Source organism: Rhinichthys klamathensis, unplaced genomic scaffold, assembly GCF_029890125.1.
Source record: "Rhinichthys klamathensis goyatoka isolate OS25496 unplaced genomic scaffold, OSU_Roscu_1.1 h1tg000001l_1, whole genome shotgun sequence".
In the NCBI taxonomy this organism is placed as follows: Eukaryota; Metazoa; Chordata; class Actinopteri; order Cypriniformes; family Leuciscidae; genus Rhinichthys; species Rhinichthys klamathensis.
This window is the reverse complement of record NW_026606555.1, coordinates 4,882,898-4,900,989: the sequence shown is the minus strand read 5'-3', so window position 1 is coordinate 4,900,989 and position 18,092 is coordinate 4,882,898. Positions and strand designations below refer to the sequence as shown.

At 38.2% G+C, this 18,092-nt stretch overlaps 1 protein-coding gene across 4 annotated transcripts in view; it reads left to right on the top strand.

Annotated features, from left to right (window-relative positions):
* The window catches only part of fynb (FYN proto-oncogene, Src family tyrosine kinase b), an 85,752-nt gene that overhangs the window by 25,746 nt on the left and 41,914 nt on the right, over window positions 1-18,092 (top strand). For 2 of the 4 annotated variants that reach the window (XM_056250871.1, XM_056250633.1), the window contains exon 2: window positions 7,074-7,141. The gene's annotated coding sequence lies outside the window, so the exon portion shown is untranslated. The remainder of the gene's footprint in view (window positions 1-7,073; window positions 7,142-18,092) is intronic. The other 2 variants (XM_056250704.1, XM_056250787.1) reach the window with 1 other exon arrangement.

The following is an 18,092-nucleotide window of genomic DNA, read 5'->3' as shown; positions in this document are numbered from 1 at the left end:
ATACACTTTTCTGCATTATATCAGTGGCTAACACAACATCACATGGAATTCATAAACCGGTTTGAGAGTTCCTTGATGGTCTGTTTTCTCTTTATCTATAGTTTATGCCAAAAAAGCAAGATATCAGTTTGAAATAGTAAGTTCTTACATTGATCAACACTGCACAAGCATATGTTAACTACACTAATAGAAATGATTAATCAAGACAAAGGCCAATTTAGAAATGAGCATTTTCATTGACCAGTTTCTGCTTTCATCAGAGTGGATCCAGACTTTCAGTTCAAGAATTTTGGTGCATTACAGGAATTAATGAAATGCTCTATTCCCGTTGAGCTCAGCTCCGTCAAGTATTTATATTGTACAGACCCAAACAAAAGACATCTGTATCTCTCTGGTCTCTGCATAATTCATGTTGTGAATTGTCTTGCTGTGATCATTCATACACGTGCGTATGTGTTGTTTGCAGGCAACAGTGCAGCTTTGTGCCTTCAGCACTGAATATCCCGCCATGCCACTATCAGTCAGTAAATAACATTCATTTGAATGTGAGATTCGTTTCTCTCTCTCTCTCTCTCTCTCTCTCTCCTCTGAGCTGCCCTCTCTCTGACATATAAAGAGTCTGTGTGTGTGAGTGAATGCTTGCATCCAGCTGAATGCACGACACCCTCAGGACTGCATCTTCACGAGAACCCCACATGATGATAGAGACGGGGAGAGAAGGACAAATCGAGGATAGAAAAAGAGAGTAGTGCATGCTGGGAGTTCACTAGACCTAGAGCGAGGACGACTGAATAAATGGCAGACAGCCTGACACATACAGTACTAGTGTAATTGTGATTTCAAATGTTGATTTAAAAAATAAATAAATAAATAATTGTTATCACTATCTATCTATCTATCTATCTGTCCTGTTCAGACAGATTGATTTAAGAAGGATCTGTTGCTGGGTTTTAAAGTGTTTCTAATATTTATTTACCATGCCCTAAAAAAATAAATATAATTCAGGTCAGGTTTAGAGTCATGTATTTAAGTCTAGTTTGTTTTACCAGTACCAGTTTATTTTTAATTGCATTACTTGTAGTTTTCATATTAGTCCGATGCACATACTCACAAAACGTCCTCGTGGAGCAGGCAGAAAATGAAAGCTTTTCCCTTCTGTGAGCCGCACAGAGCGAGCGCTTCCTTTAGTTTATATCCAAGCTGTTCTAAAAATACAACTGAACCCTCAATTAAAGATTTCCCTCTGCCTGCTCCACACATACGATGTCTGGCTGAAGATCTATGAACCATAAGGTTGTTTCGGTATCTTTTTTGCGACTAAAAACGAATATTAAGGCAGCACACCATCATATTTGTGTTGATTTTTTTTTATAGAATGTGTTATGTGAACATTAGGGACATGCTGTCAGGTCATAATGTCATTGCTGGGTCTGAATCCAGACAGGTTCTTTGCTACATCATAACTTTTTTCTCTCTCTCTTGGTTATTAATGGAATCGTTCACCCAGAAATGAAAAAGGTCCAAAAAAAATTGTTTACTCATTCAAAGTTGTCATGATTTTTTTTTTGTGTCATTTTTGAATAATTTTCATGCAGCTCCTGCTACAAATGAGCTTGTTAATTTGCTTAAAAAGCTTTAAAAAAAAAGGTCTGTCCTTTTAGATTTTTTTTTAAATCACAACAGGGATAAAATAATAAACATGTTTTGGCTAGCAGCATTCAGTGTACTAACTGCTTTTCAGAGATTTGTTTTTAATACTTGAGTATTATCAGGTTTTCATAATCGAACAATCAATCCACAGAAGCGATTAAGAGGTCATTATGAAAAATATCATGAATTTAAATGCATTTACAAGGCAGGAATAAACTGCTGCTGTAGTGAGAGTTTGAGAAGGCATCTGAAAAAAATATGACACTCAATGCAAGTGAGTCAACTGAATTTAAATAATTTCATTTCGCACAGCTCAAATGAAAATACGTAAGCTTAATCAGTATGTATTTATATATTAATTTAACTGCCAAGTTTAATATGAATTGTCAATTAATATAATTATATGAATAAATGAATTATTCATAATTTTAATTCATAATTTGCAGCAAAAGATGGGCAATCTAGTGGCTTTATCGCATCAGATATGCCACTTTGCTCACAGCTGATTGGTCCAGTTTTGGTTTGCGATCTCTAACGCAGAATAAAACCTGCTCTGGGTTAGCCGTGTAGCTTAAGTTAACACTGCAATGAGCACCACTAAAAACCAGTCCACCTTCTTGAGCCTGAAAAAAAAAACAGACCAGATATCTAACATGCCGTTCAGAAATATTGTGCCTATTAACACACACACACACACACACACACACACACACACACACACACACACACACACACACACACACACACACACGTTGTGTTTTCATGTTTTATGGGGACTTTCCATAGACATAATGATTTTTATACTGTACAGACTGTATATTCTATTCCCTTACACTAACCCTATCCCTAAACCTACCCATCACAGGAAACATTCTGCATTTTTACATTTTCAAACAACATCACTTAGTATGATTTATAAGCTGATTTCCTCATGGGGACCAAAAAATGTCCCCACACGAACAAGGATTTCGGATATTGCCATCCTTGTGGGGACATTTTACCCATAACGTAGGGTTTACCAGGCCACACATACACACACACACACACACACACACACACTCTCTCTCTTACAAAAATTATGATAAATCGAAATCCTCAATAACAATTAAGCCCTATAGGAGTCCACCACAGTGGGTTCATAACCTTCTAAAAAAAAGTATTGTTCAATCTTCTGATGATAGTCAATAAAAAGTGTCTACTAGCAATAGAAGTAACATCATGTCTACAAATGGCTGATTTATGTTCCCTCACTAAAATTCTTAATGCTCAGATGTTTTCCTAAAATACATTAATGGACATGGACATTGGGATGAATAAATCACATTCCTGGGGGAACATGTTATACAAGCTTTGATGTGAATGGAACTTGTGTGCATTGTAATACAGAGGAACATGATTATGACATGGAAAACACCCTTGTGTATATATATTTCTTTTGTCATCATGCACAACATCTGATCTCCGCAACATATTCGCCACATTTTGAGATCTCTTGTAAGTGAACATAGCAGGATATTTATTTTTAGAGCTAAACCAACATGGACGATTACCTTGAACATAGAAGAGCTACGGTACTTCAGACGTCTTTTCTACCTGTGTGTTTCACAGAAGATAATAATATTTGGAACAACATGACATAATTGTTGTAATATTGGCCAAATTTCATTAATGGGTGTATTAACCCTTAAATTAAATCTTGACAGCCCAGCATTAAAGAACAAATCAGGCATCATTGCTTGCCTTTCCATTATAGAATATCTGTGGCTTTTCATTTAACAAAGATCCATTTACTACTGTCACACTCTCTTAAATCTTGTTGAATACCATGATGTTTTTTTTTTTTGCCTGTATTCAAACCTAATTAAGAAAATGGGTTTGTCCTACAAAAGGCTGTCCTTGGAGGTTAATTTTATTTCAGTCAGTGCTTTGCTTTTGCGTGTGTGTTTGTGGTGAGTTTTAGCCTGCAGTGTTATGGCTCTCTTAAGTCTTGGGTGAAGTACATGAGTTTGGCCTTTGTCAGTCTCAGGATCTGACATCACACTCACAGATCATATCTTTTCAAGCATATTGCAAAAAGAAGCAAGTGTTTACTCAGAGCAACAAACCTTAATCTGATTGGCAGGCAAAGTGCACATGTTTTCATCAGTATGCTGGGAAACAAAGTTACCCGACCAATACAATGAGCGCTTCTGGGGATGTTTGTGGAATCTCTAGATATTTATATGCGATTTCAGTAGGAATGATCTTGATCTGACACAAAGCTGCCACAGTAAACCCGGCACCTAGGCTCTATAAAATGGTAAAATGTTCTTGACGACACCACGTCTGGATATTCTCCTCGTTATTATTATGCTCTTCTCCATTGTTTGTTCATCATTTGATGAATTGCTGTGTTGTTATAATAACTAGAAAACATCTTCATTCAATACAACTCTGTTTAACACAATATTTTATCACTAGCACAAACTTATGTAAATGATGTAAGTTTTGTCTTCTGCAGCTTTAAATGCTCAAGCACTTTAAAGCAGGATGGATTCTGATTGGCTCTGATCAACTGGAAAAATGGTTCTGAAAGTGATTCCAACGATATTGTTTCTCTGTGTCATTAGCATTATAGTGGTAGTGAGGAGTCTGCTATTCTTTTATATTCAGAGCGATTTGATCAGAGAACTTTATATCGCTATAGTTATTGTCCTTGATGTGAACAGGCCTTAAAGTCCCCCCGTAGTCAATAATGGTCTCCCTTAAAACTAATCTTTGATCACCAAAATTACATATTTAAATGTTTTTTCCTTGAAAAAAGAAATTCTTCATTCCTTAAAACAGCTTGAATGTAACTCTACACCCTTGCTTCATTTAGTATATGCAGGGTTCTATGAATATGCAAATGAGCCCCGCCTCCACTCACAGCAGCTCAGAATAACTGATCCACTCGTTGACGATTGCATGTTGATCTGATTGGTTACAAGGTAGTTTGTGACATCAGAAACACCAGCGATTTCAAACCGTGTCTTTGGTTCACTGCAGTTTTAAGAAGAAAACACTCAGCAATGGTGTTGACTCATGAATTTACACATGGTTTGTCTTAAAATATTTGAAATACACCACACTGACATATAAACAATATTAAAAGCTTTTCACCACTGGGGGACTTTAAATGACATTCTGTAAAATTACGGCTGGCTATTACATAAGGAATAAGGAAAGGGTAAGATTAATTTACAAATGTTCAACATTTTTACAAAAATCTTTAAAAAAAGAAAAAGAAAGAAAAGCTAAATAAAAAATGAACAAGTAGGTCTTCTGAAGGTGGGTTCCATTGGCTCAAAAATCAGAACCCAGAACTAATGAGATGACTAAACGCCTGTGAAGGGACGACTCGACGCCTGTGAAGGGACGACTCGACGCCTGTGAAGGGACGACTCGACGCCTGTGAAGGGACGACTCGACGCCTGTGAAGGGACGACTCGACGCCTGTGAAGGGACGACTCGACGCCTGTGAAGGGACGACTCGACGCCTGTGAAGGGACGACTCGACGCCTGTGAAGGGACGACTCGACGCCTGTGAAGGGACGACTCGACGCCTGTGAAGAGACGACTCGACGCCTGTGAAGGGACGACTCGACGCCTGTGAAGGGACGACTCGACGCCTGTGAAGAGACGACTCGACGCCTGTGAAGAGACGACTCGACGCCTGTGAAGAGACGACTCGACGCCTGTGAAGAGACGACTCGACGCCTGTGAAGGGACGACTCGACGCCTGTGAAGGGACGACTCGACGCCTGTGAAGGGACGACGCCTGTGTCGTCCAGACACAGACTCGACGCCTGTGAAGGGACGACTCGACGCCTGTGAAGGGACGACTCGACGCCTGTGAAGAGACGACTCGACGCCTGTGAAGGGACGACTCGACGCCTGTGAAGGGACGACTCGACGCCTGTGAAGGGACGACTCGACGCCTGTGAAGGGACGACTCGACGCCTGTGAAGGGACGACTCGACGCCTGTGAAGGGACGACTCGACGCCTGTGAAGGGACGACTCGACGCCTGTGAAGGGACGACTCGACGCCTGTGAAGGGACGACTCGACGCCTGTGAAGGGACGACTCGACGCCTGTGAAGGGACGACTCGACGCCTGTGAAGAGACGACTCGACGCCTGTGAAGAGACGACTCGACGCCTGTGAAGAGACGACTCGACGCCTGTGAAGGGACGACTCGACGCCTGTGAAGGGACGACTCGACGCCTGTGAAGGGACGACTCGACGCCTGTGAAGGGACGACTCGACGCCTGTGAAGGGACGACTCGACGCCTGTGAAGGGACGACTCGACGCCTGTGAAGGGACGACTCGACGCCTGTGAAGGGACGACTCGACGCCTGTGAAGGGACGACTCGACGCCTGTGAAGGGACGACTCGACGCCTGTGAAGGGACGACTCGACGCCTGTGAAGAGACGACTCGACGCCTGTGAAGAGACGACTCGACGCCTGTGAAGAGACGACTCGACGCCTGTGAAGAGACGACTCGACGCCTGTGAAGAGACGACTCGACGCCTGTGAAGGGACGACTCGACGCCTGTGAAGGGACGACTCGACGCCTGTGAAGAGACGACTCGACGCCTGTGAAGGGACGACTCGACGCCTGGAAGAGACGACTCGACGCCTGTGAAGAGACGACTCGACGCCTGTGAAGAGACGACTCGACGCCTGTGAAGAGACGACTCGACGCCGGCGATATGTTATGCCCTAAATTAATACATGATTATCTAACTGTATTTTTTCTATTTACATTTCTGAAATGCACTTTCTGTAAAGCTGCTTTGAAACAATTTGTATTGTAAAAAGCGCTATACAAATAAATTTGAATTGAATTAAATTAATTGATTTCTGTTTTAGTGTTCAAATGGCAAGAGGTTTGTACAATATCCAGATTCCTGCTAGCATTTTTGCTGAGCATTGCTGCTTAATTTTAGTGATGTTTGGGACGTTGTGACTGTCAGGACGAACCATTTGGTGAACTGGAGCATGATAAGGACTGTTCCCACGGGTGCACCATTGGATTGACGATAAGTTTGTGTGAAAATTGTCAAAATGTAATATTGTGCAGACCTACAGATAGTCATAAGTCTAGATATGTTTGACTAGGGCTGCATTTGTTTGCGACGCGACTCGACTCTGTCTGGGTGGGTGAGGACCATCACTCTGATATAATCTGTCCCTAAAAATAGCAGCTAATACTATTGAGAGCGGGGACATAGAAAGGTTGATTGTGATTAAACTGTCCCAAAGTGATTGACATATTTCTTTTGTTATTTTTTGGCAGTTCTTCACAGAAGGTCCATAATCCAGATCAGAGCGCACCATAAAGCTGTTTATCACATTATAAATGTAATATTAATCAGTCTTTTTCTCCTTTTGTTTCTGTCAGGATTCTCTTTTGAATCGCAAAGCGATGTGGAGGAAATAAGGATTGTGCTGTGCTCTAAATACAGGTGAGTGTAACACACTGTGATAAGCTGTAGGCTGGCGAACATCAATCTACACCCACAGAACTCACTGAGGATTTACACTATTTCAAAACCCAACATTCACATCTAGAGATACAGAAGAACGCTAATCAGTTTGACCAAACATTTGACCAATAATTACACTTTTATGCTTTTTTTTTGTGGGGCTCCAAAGAATAGGACCCAACGAAACTATACTACTGTGTGTTTAAAAGGTCAAGGAAATACACAAGTCATTTACTTAATGTGTTGCTTACTCAGCTTTTTACTTGACAGCCATTTATATTCATGTGAGAAATGTATAGGGTCCTACACTGTTAACAGCTGAAACCAACACACTCTCAAGGCTATTCGTAACCATTTCAAGTTTTGGCGAATTGATGGCTAATATCGTACGATCTTATTTCTATGTTTCGGTACAATTTGCAGTTTAGGCATTGGTTTGGGCTGGACCTTCATGCTTGCTTTATTTTCTTCTAAAAATTGTGTTTCTGTATGAATCACATCAAATGAATTCATATGAAATTGTAAAATAGTTATGTTTTCTTATGAGATCAGGTTGGCGTAACAGACCTCTTAAAATACTTTTTTGAACGCATCTTAACTAGTTATATAAGAATAGTTAGTCCTTTTGATGTTATTAGTAAATGCATAATGAGTATAGTTGTAGTCCAATAATTGATTATGTATTCAATATTTGGGCTAATATGGTTGTGTGTCGTGCTCCGCTCTGTTTACACAGTTCACCATGTTTCAATCCGTTCCATATAATTACACAGATTTGCCCAAAATCAGAAAAGAAAATGGGCAAAGATTCTAAACACAATTTTTGTAGGGCAGTAAAGGTCTTTTGTATGTCTTCATTTAGTAAACGTGTGATATAATGTATACATTGGATGATATAAATTGGATAGAGTTCAGTGTTGGGTGTGTCTTCTCTGTGGAAAGAAAACTGACTCGGAAATGTGTGTATGTGAAGTTATATGAATTGTGCTGTGTGTGAGGTAATGTGGGCTAGCTAAAACATACTGAAGTGATTAGACTCTGTGGAATGTGTGTGTGTGTGTGTTTGGGTTTTGACCTTTCAGTGAGTCACGTGCGCCATACGTTATAATAGTGTAGCTGCTTACTACTGTCCTATGCCCCTTGGGTCTCTCTCTTTTCTTCTTGTGTTTCTTTTTTTTTTCTTGTCTAAGAAGAGAAACACAGTGGTCAGCGTTTTAAGCCCAGGGCCTGCTGGGTAGTGTCAGTCGGTTGCTGCACATCAAAGATGTTTGGACTGAGTAACTCAGCAGGCCTGAAACACTCCTACTGCATAATAAAGAGAACCCAGGACCCAGTTGCATTAAACCAGACCTCTGTGGCTCATATAAGCACAGTCTGAATGAGCAGTATACGCTCTAGAGCTACTGTAGATGAAGGGTGGAACGGCATCATGTAGGAATGAGAACAGTAAGGAATTCAACTGTTCTGGTTCTGTGCTGGTTTGGTTTAGTGTAATTTCTATGCTAGAAATGTCAATGAAAACGACACTGATGGAATGAAATGGAGGAGGTCGTGACTCATAAGGCAACTTATTAAACTTAATTCACCATCTTAAAAATGCAACATTCAAGGTGGGATGCTGGAAGAGACAACGCAATAGCTAAAGGCATGTCTGAATGTCTCTGTAAAATAGTCAACTTTTCTAAAAGGGGTTTATCAACTAAAGCACAGCATGATGTTAAACACACTTTTTAAAATCGACATGAAATGGAAGTTGCAATAGTCTTTTCTTCCATATTGTGACGTGTATCTGAGGGAGGAGATTTTGTCCTTGGGGAATTAATGAATTATTGTGGTTTGCTATTGCTGTGATCTCATGTGAGAGACAGGTTGCCCTGCCCTTGCCAAGCACATGAAATAAACTTTTTTTTTTAAATGCTTACTGGAATTTTGCATAAAAAATAAGAATTGTCAGTTTTGATTTCATGGTGACTTTAAAGTATGGAAGCTTTCACTACAGAATACAACATTTTAAAAGATAATTGCGACTTTTTATTTAGCAATTGTGAGTTACAATTGTGAATTTATTTCTTCAAATTCTGGCTTTATGAGTTATAAAGTCCAATTCTAAGGAAAAAAATAAATTACTTTTTTCCTCAGAATAGCGACTTTATATCACACAATTCTGAGTCTGACTTTATAACACACAATTCTGACTTTATATCACGCAATTCTGACTTTATAACTCGCAAGTGTGACTTTATATCACGCAACTGAGACAAAAAGGTCGCAATTACCTTTTTTTTTCATTTATTCTGTGGCAGAAACAACCTTCCATATTAAAGCACGCTAAAATATCAAAACTTAAAATCAGTTACTAATCAGACAAACATCAGCAAATAAAAAATACTTCAAAAAGTGTAATTATTTTTAAAGGTTTGTTCATGTCATAGAACATTGTGTAGATATAAAGTTCACATTGTTTTTATAATAATAAAAAAAATGCAAGTACCGTATGGTAATATTGCTATTATTAGCATAAAAACTAAAGTCAATTCATGTTTCATTTGCCTGTACTACATCACTGAATCTTGGCACAAAATATTCATATTTCGTGGTAGGTGAATCTTAAACTGTGTTTAGTCATGATTGGACTGTTAAAATAAACATAGTTGGGAACTAAAACTGCATGGTGAGTGATGTCGAAACTGTGCAAATGACAAAACAACAACAACAACAACAAAATAATAGTGCAGGGCTCATTCCAGTTAAAGAAATATCAAATTATCTTTTTATAACTTTTGCTGATAATTTACTCACCCCCATGTCATCCAAGATGTCCATGTCTTTCTTTCTTCAGTCGAAAAGAAATTAATGTTTTTGATGAAAACATTCCAGGATTTTTCTCCATATAATGGACTTCAATGGTAGCCAAACGGTAAAAGGTCTAAATGACCGTTTCAGTGCAGCTTCAAAGGGCTTTAAACGATACCAGACGATGAATAAGGGTCTTATCTAGAGAAACGATCTGTCATTTCAAAAATAAATAAAAAAGTTAACGTTTTATAGGCACAAATGATCGCCTTGCGAACTCTCCTGTTCGAACTCGTTCATCAAAATGAACGTATTTTTTTCCGAGTCATTGACTCGTTCATCAAAATGAACGAGTTCGAACAGGAGAGTTCGCAAGGCGAGCATTTGTGCCTATAAAACTTTAACTTTCTTATTTATTTTTGATACAACTTCTGCAGCCTTTATTAATCTTATCTATTGTTAATTTTAACATTTACTAATGCATTTAAGAACATTTGTTAATGCACCGTGAACTACTAACATGAATATTTGTAAGTAACATTACCAAAGGTTAATAAATGCTGTAAAAGTATATTGCTCAATGTTAGCTCATGCTAGTTAATGGATGGATCAACTGATGTTAACAAATGAGACCTTAGTTTTAAAATGTTATCATTTGGTAGCACTTTACAATATCACATTTTTAAGAGCGTACCAAAAACGATGCTGGTTTATCGGTTAGCTGAAGTACTTGAGAATGTTGGTAACATTTTTCTTTTTATTCCAGCTAGCTGAGTGTTTGACACCAGCACGTGTGCATGCATCACCCCAAATAAGCATCACCCTGCCAACTCATACCTTCCACACGACCTACATGAACGCCCACCTCAAAATATCACAGACGTTCCTTTAACCCACACAGTTTCACAGTGTGTTTGCATAATTAAGAGCGAGGCCTTTAAATGGAGTGCAGTCTGTCACGTTCTGCGCTGTGGCTTCTCTAAAGAGGTTTATGGGCCAGCATTAATACCGGACAGATGAGGATTGGATGGGCCCAGCTGTTCCTCTTCTATTGTTCCCAGTCTGAGCTGTGACACACATTGTGTAGCGGGACTCGGAGGGCACATGGTTCTTGTTGGCGTCGTCTTCACACACGACAGTTCGTTCAGATAGAAAATGCAGCTTTGCAAAGATCCTTTATCTGGCTGTTGACACTTGCACACCTAAGCTAAGACCACAGCTGAGCATTCCTCTAAATCTAAATCAACTCGCATACACGCAAGAACAATCATGAAGCAGGGATGAGATATAACGCTCAAGTATTATTAAAATGGTTTTTATTTTATTTCAGTGTTATGAGAAAAGAGCATTTAGGGGATTTTCCACAACAACAAAACAATTACACCAAAGTTGTTTTGTCACATTACTTTTAAGCACAAAACTCTCTTTCTCATTGAAATTTGTTTACTGTGAATATTACACAAATGATCACATTGCAGTACTGTACTTTACTGCTGACAGTTTGGAAAGATCACAACAATCACAATACAAAAACTGTCTGAAACCGGCTTCATGTTCTTTATGCAAAATATACATTTCCTTTAGGGCTGTGAAACAATTAATCGCAAAATAAAAGTTTGTTTACATAATATATGTGTGTGTATTGTGTATAATTATTTTGTATAAATACACACACATGCATATATTTAATAAATATTAGCATGTATATACGGTATGAGTATATATATATATATATATATATATAACACTGTACGCTGTTACCTGTTGCTGCGGCGTGTGGTCATTCAAAATTGTACTGTCAATATTCACAATGAAGATGTATTATGAGCAATTCCAATTTGCTTTCATGATTGTCTAATTGTCATAAATGCTGTAATTTTGACTGAAAGGCATTATTTTAGTAAAAAAAGGTTAAAAGATGAAACAAGTCATTTTCAACTGCGTGTTTAACCACAGCGCCAGTCGTGCAGCATTTTATTTGACCTCCAGGCTGCATTTCTCAGATCAGTGGTTGGTGGTAAACATTAGGGCCGGAGACGTGGGTGGGGGGTAATCTAGAGTAGAAACTCGGAAGCTATTTCTGATCTTAATTTTGAAATAACCAGCTAAGCAGCTGCCTTTCAGCCATTCAAATAGATGCTTGTGGGTAGACGTGAAGGATTGTGGGTAGAGCCAAGCTTCATGCGTCACAGTCAAGTGTAGCTGTGAACAGTCAAGACGTTTCAGCGCTCATCACCTTGCCCCTAGTCCCAGACTAAAATGCATCTTTGAGCTGGTTTAACTGAAAGCAACTTGCACTGATAAATCTGAAGAATATGTCAGTGCCATTGTTTTGTCTCCAGATGTGCACCAGTCATGTTTTTATCTAAGGCACGTTTATAAAAGCCACTTAAATGTCCTAATTGAACTAAGGCCTAATCCTGGCTTAATCTAAACTCAATGTGTAAAACCAGACCCATAACTTTAACGTAGTATTGCAGTTTCCCACTGTTACATTCCTGCATTTAAAGAAAAAGAAAAACAAAAAAAAACATTATATCACTGTGAAATCGCTTGCAATATCATGCACTCATTTGAGAAGCGAAATATTCTAGCTTTGTGAGTCAGCGATACCAAGGTAGTGTTTCATACATGCATTTCTGTGCAAGCACAATTGCAGAGGCATCAAAACAAAAGCCCCAAGGTTTGTGAGCGTGCAACTTGGATGCACTGACCACATATGCACATGCACACACACACACACACACACACACCGAAGGGTCTTGTTTCCTGAGAAGTTCTGCTTCGACTGATGTTTGAAGTCACGTCTACAGTACCGTTCAATAGTTTGGGGTCTAAGATTGTTTCATTCTGTTGTAAATAGACTCTAAAAGCAGTAATATTGTGAAATATTATTACAATTTAAAAATAACTTATGTTTTATATATTTTAATATATAATTCATGTGATCAAAGCTGAATGTTGAAAACAGTTGTGCTGCTTCATATTTTTGTGGAAACCATGATACAGTATTTCCCATGATTTTTTGATGAACAAAGTTCCAAATAACATAATTTAATTGAAATTTTAAAACATTTTTTTGTAACATTTATTTCTTAAACATTTATCATTGAAATCTTTATCTAACTGCCTTTAGTTTAAACGGATACTGTAAATGCCAAATGTTTGGCGATTGGCTTCTTTGACTGAAATTCAGACCTTCCTTAGCATGCTCTGCTTATTATTTTGTTAATTTTTCTACGAGTGGTCCGTCATCTCGTCCTGGACTATATCTGGGTGAGTGTAGTGTCTGACTGAATCTCCATATTGATCATTTACAGTGATTTAATAGGATGAGCCACTCGTGTGGTAGAAACTCAGTCTGAGCGACAGAAGTCTGAAATAAGCCGACATCTTTGGCTTCAGTCAGCGTATATTCAGCCTCGAGGCTCAGGGACTGACTCTACACCTGACATGACTCTACATCCTGCTATTGTTGACTCGTTGAACTACTTTTTTCTCAATAACTTGATGTACTTGCACACTTCAATCTTTACGTGATTCGTGGTGTACCATTTGAACTGATTCACTGTCTTACATTATATTTGCTATTAAAGTTTACATGACAGGTGCTGTTAGAACACATTTCTGTCTTTTAACACGGATATTTGTAAGATAAGGAAAGTTTGGACAACAAGTCTAAGAACAGTGTCTTTAGGAAACTTTATGGCCAAATAAAAAGCACATTAAAATCCTTGTGATAGTCACAATTAGGGGTGGGAATCTTTGGTCACCTCACGATCCGATCCGATTCCGATTCTGGGATTCACGATCCGATTCCAGAACGATTCTTTATCTACCTTTCCCCCCCTTATTAATTAATTAGTTTACATTTAAGTAATTAAGTAGCCTACTTTTTAAAAAATACTTTTTTTATTAAAACAGTTGTATGTTAAGAATTTTAAACTAATAACAAATAATAAAGAGGAGCATAGAAAAATATAACAAACAAAAAGTGCTTTCAGTAGCCTATAGATTATCTGAACGTTTTCCATTCAAGAACTGAGTGATTTTTCTTCATCTTTACTGTTGTTAACTGGCTGTGTTTACGTTATTTTTGCACAAGTAGGCTACATTAAACCACTACACGGAGTCGCACAGCCGCATGCGCGAGCAGTCTCACAAACAAAGCGCGCGTCAGCGTTTGAAATTGAAAGCAGCCTTCTGTTAGTGAGGTTCATATTTTAAATATATAAGTCCACTGCATTCCAAACCACATACATGATGACTTTGTAGAGCATTTGTAAGGAAAATACCGATGGGCGAGACAGCACACTTCAAGTGTAACATCAGAGAAAGCACGCGTCCCTCACAGCGTATCCTGTGCAATGAAGCCTGTGAATGTCCTTGCAATTCGCTTCAACCTTTCCGAACTTTATGAAAGATTATTTTACCGAAGGTTCGAGTGGTGTATGTGTGTGAGGAATAGGAAGCAAGCAGAATACGGGTGTTTCTAAAGCAAACTCGTCATCGCACATCTGGTTAAAAACTAAGCTCAGAATCGATCCAGAATCGTTGGAGAGAGAATCGCGATGCATCGATGGATCGATTTTTTCTCCCACCCCTAGTCACAATGTTGCGTAATAATATTGTATCACCTGCAAAATCAATCGGAATGTATTGAGAATATATGTGCTCCCAACACATACACATTTGATGAGAGTATAGACTGTTCTCTCACACTGTGGATATTGTGCCGTGAGGAGGAATCGGGTCTCCTAGCAACCGTCTGATGATGTGTCTCCTCTGCCCGTTTCTGACTGGCTGTTGTCACTGGAAGCCCCTCATCACACAGACATTTGATAATTTTGCTTGAAGTGAATCAATCAAAACCAACTTTAGCTGGAAATAACATTATTCAAAATCGCTATAAAGCCAAAACAATCTCTGTTACCGTAAATTGTATGTTTATCTCTGTAAAGCTGCTTTGAAACAATCTCCATTGTTAAAAGCGCTATATAAATGAAGATGACTTGACTTGACTTGATTTAACATCAATTAAGAACCTTAGTACTAAGGCTTTCTTTGAGTCGAATTAAGCAAAATATTTCTTTCTTTTAAAAAAAAAAAAATGTAATGTCTGTGTATGTGGTCCAGGTATGTTCTGCATTGTGGGGAAGGAATGTCCCCCCAAGGAAAGGAAAACCTGCATTTTTTTGTAGGGGTATAACAAAATATCGTGTCACAATATATCGCAATACAAAAATGCATCAATATGTATTGTGTATATTTCACCCGAAATAAAAATTACAGAGTTTTAGTGTCACTCACTTCTGCATTGAACTACTATATATAATGTTGAATATAATGTATTATAATGGAATGGGGGAATATTTGTGGGTCCTGATAATGCCAAATGTCTTGTTACCAGTAAAAAGTGTCTAAATACATCTAGTCAGTGGCGGAGTGCTAGCATATTCGTCTAAAATAATTCTGTATTTTCAGCTTCAGATTCATGAATATTGTTATTCTGGTGTCTCTATTGTTCTGTGCTTTGGGTTTCCAGCACCAAGTCCAAGCTTATTCATTTACACCCACAATGTAATACTAAATTTAGCATTTTAATCAACAGTACATTTTTTGTTAACCTTTTACCATATGTCTTGGAGTATCGCAATAATATCGTATCGTGATATGTATCGAATCGTGACATGAGGGTATCGTTACACCCCAAATTTTTTGTTCGAAATTCCGGTCCATATGAGGAAAACCGCTTATAAACCATGCTAAGCAATGTTTTCCTGAAAGGCTTAGGTTTAGGGGATAGACTATAAAATGTATCGCTGTCATCTCAATGGCAAAAATGTGTTCCAGTCAACCTGAATTCACCCTATATATTTGATCCAAGTCTCTAAATATATCTATAATATACCATGAGGGGAGAGCTATTCGTTAGCATTTTCATTCATCTTAATGTGTGGTTAAGTATACTGAACAACAATTAAAGTTGATCTATGCTTTCATCAAACATAAGTTCTACGAACTCAACTTTTTTTACTTGTGAATCCAAGTTCAAGCCAAGTTAAGCTGAGCACTAACATTACATAACAGAGATCTAAAACGTTTGTCTTTCTAACTTGTGTAAACTGAAAAGAACAACTATTTGCTGATTATTTATTGCCATCCTCATTAGTTTTTCTGACTAATTAATGGTTGAGACTTTAAATCCTGACATTTTGTTTAAATATGTCTTGGCTGCTCCTGCTGCCCTCGGGAGAAACACCTCTGATGGAAAGTTAGTGTGGTTGTGTGTTGCTTTGTCATTGTCATTCTCAGGTTAACCACATCCTCTGGAGCTTAACACTACATACATGCACACAATAATAGCAGCACTGCAAACAACGGTGTTGAGTGTTACAGCGGTGCAATACACCGATCACCCCACCCACTGACTTCTACTTTCGTCAAATGTGACTAGTGGAGCTTTGTAACGAGAGCCATTGTCTGAAAGGTTATAAATTCCTACAAAGCTTGCCTTTCTGTATGATCTGAAACCTGCACCCACACAGAAGAGTCTCTCCCAGCTGAACCACAGCACCTTCTTTGGTTGTTTGGACAGTTTGATTTACTGACATTTGTCACCATTCCTCCATGAGTGTTACTGTAATTAACAGTTCCTTATCTTGTTACTTCACTTTTACTCAGCAGGCCAAGTTTCTGAACACTGAATCGGCATCATTAATCGGTGTGTTTGACTTTGGCTGCAGCTGGATTTCAAGTCCCCCTGTAGTCGATAATTGTATCCCTTAAAACTAATCTTTGTCACCAAAATGACACATTTAAAAAAAATGTCCTTGGAAAAAAAATCTTCATGCCTTGAAATAGCTTCTATGAATATGCAAATGAGCCCCGCCTCCACTCACTCACTCACAGCAGCTCAGAGATCCACTCGTTGACGATCACACGTTGACCTGATTGGTAACAAGGTAGTTTGTGACGTCAGAAACACCAGCGATTTCAACATAGACATATAAACAACATTTAGAAGCTTGATTTTCACCACAGGGGGACTTTAACCAATCGGCAAGATTTGCCATTTGCAGTTGGTGGAGGCGTTGGAAACCGAGATGTGAAGACTGATGGTGTTTTTATACTTTATCACAGAGGAACTGGATTAGATGCAGCGTCTGTCAATTGTTTCAGATGTTTTCATGAAGTAACAGAAACACTTTTCATTCAGTACTTTATGTATTGCTTAAGCAACGTATGAATTTATGAAAAAACTCTTTCCCCGCCAGTTTTTTATTTTTAAGTTGCCAGCCAGCGGCAGCATTTTTGACCATATTCACAAGATTTCATGACCCCCAGAATATCTTGTTGTTTGAATATGTAAAAGGTCCATATATCAAAAGAAAGAAGAGCCTTTGGTTTTTATTTTTATTTTAGCTTAATTCTTTTTTTTTTATCCATACTTTAATGTGGGTAAGTTTCATAAAAAAAACATTTTGAACAAAAAAACCTGTGAAAATTGCAGCAGAATCGGATTCAGAATGATGATCGATACATAGAGCGAGTAGAAACGAGTCCATCAACACAAAGCTTTAGTCATTACCTCTTCATGAGTTTGACATTTTCTTGGTAACGTCAAGCAGTTTTGATTTATATGCTGTTGAACGTTTGGCGATTACGTTAGCTTACTTGTGTGTAAACCGCTTGTATCCGCTTCTTCTGGTTTAGGTGGTTCTTCTTTGCTTGTTTTTCGATCTAGAGATTAGGGTTGCTCGATATGAAAAAAATCATATTGGAATCACGATTATTTAACACGATTATTGGTGGGCAATATGATCAAAGTCTTATTTCATATTAGTAAGTAATATCATACAAAATAAACTGAATAAAGTAATCAAATGTAAAATAACATTGTCTTAACTGTATACATTAAATATAGATTAATCATTATTAAAACTACAAAAGTTATTCAAGAGCAGTGAGTGGTTTTATCTTTTATTTTATTTTTTTGATTAACATTAATGACACTGAATTCAAGCAGTAATATTGGGCTGCTGTCACTTTAAGACTGTTACACATGCGTTTTCTTTCTCAACTGTTTACATTCACTTAAGACATAACCTACTGTGCTTACGAGGATACTTGCCAA